We start from the raw sequence: 1,477 nt of genomic DNA on the forward strand, positions 1-1,477 counted from the left end.
AGCCTGGTCTACAGAGCTAGTTCCAGGACAGGCTCCAAAGCCACAGAGAAACCCTGTCTCGAAAAACCAAAAAAAAAAAAAAAAAAAAAAGAATGTAGAAACATAAATACTCTGTGGGAGAAGACCCATAGACACACAGCCTTTGTGCCTTGGGACAGCAAGAACCACTCTTGTGGTACAGAAGCATGTTCTCAACATTCTAAACTACACACGGAGAACTAGTCCTGCTGGTATACCTGCAATCCCCTAGATCTTTGGAGGTTTAAGCAGGAAGATCAGGAGGTCAAAGCAATCCTCAGGTACGTAGTGAGTTCTGAGTCAGCTTCACTAAATGAGATCCTGTGATCCTGTTTTCAGAGTGTGTGTGTGTGTGTGTGTGTGTGTGTGTGTGTGTGTGTGTGTGTTTAAGAAAGAAAAGTTATTAAATGATGAAAATATCCACACAAAAACCCAGCTGGGAGTCGCAGCCCATTCTTGAACCATTTGCTTCCTGGGGAGAAATACATTAAAATTTGGTTGTCTTCTACATAGGAAGAAAGACAGGAAAAAATTTTCCCCCACTAGGACTTTGCACATAAGTTAATTTCAAGTGAAAAAAATCATATAACAAATAAAAAGCTGAGTACATAATCAAAATATTTGCATATTAATTTTAGAGATTTCACCTAAACTTTAATCTTTCAATGAACATATAACCTTGTATTACAAATTTATGATTAAACTAATAAATTAGAAATGAATAAAAATTGGTGTATCCACAATGAACTGAAAATTTGTGTAGCTCAAAATTTTTAGAGACTTGTGCTGGGCCTGTAGCTCAGTGGTAGAGGGCAGGCTCAGCATATGAGACCTGGGTTTGAGCTCCAAGAACTTTCTCTCCCTCACCAAAAATAAAAAATTAATAAATCCAGAGTCTCATTAATGACTAACAACAAGACTCACTTATTCTTAGAGAGTTATCACATAGGAAAAGGATGAAACACCTTTATGAAAAATGAACATAGGTACTTAATACACAAGGAAATTGGGGTGAGCTTTATTCCTCCTTCAGTTAAAATTCCCAATCCATTGTTTAAGTTTTCAAGTAGACCTCTGCAATCATTTAAGTAGAGATTCGGACCCACGGCAGCAACCCGGGACAGGGAACTCAGACGTTCCTCATCCTCCCTATACTTCCTGGGCTTCCTGCTGGGCCTATACTCCCAGCATACTGCCTCTCTCTTCCTATCCCACACAGCTTGCATCCAGAACCCTCCCCCCTTCTGCCTCCCTTCCCCCTTTGGGGCACTGGGCCGAATCCCGAGGGCAACCTAGCGGGCGGAAGCTCCTTTGTTTCAATAACCAGCATGGAGATCTGATCTCGGCACCAAGAGAGACATCACTCGAGCACCAGGAGAGCGATCACTGGGGAGTGCCATCATTGGGAAGGTACATCAGTAGGCAAGGAGACCTGATCCTGTAAAAGAAGATCCATAGG

Source organism: Microtus ochrogaster, chromosome 21 (assembly GCF_000317375.1).
Source record: "Microtus ochrogaster isolate Prairie Vole_2 chromosome 21, MicOch1.0, whole genome shotgun sequence".
Classification (NCBI taxonomy): domain Eukaryota; kingdom Metazoa; phylum Chordata; class Mammalia; order Rodentia; family Cricetidae; genus Microtus; species Microtus ochrogaster.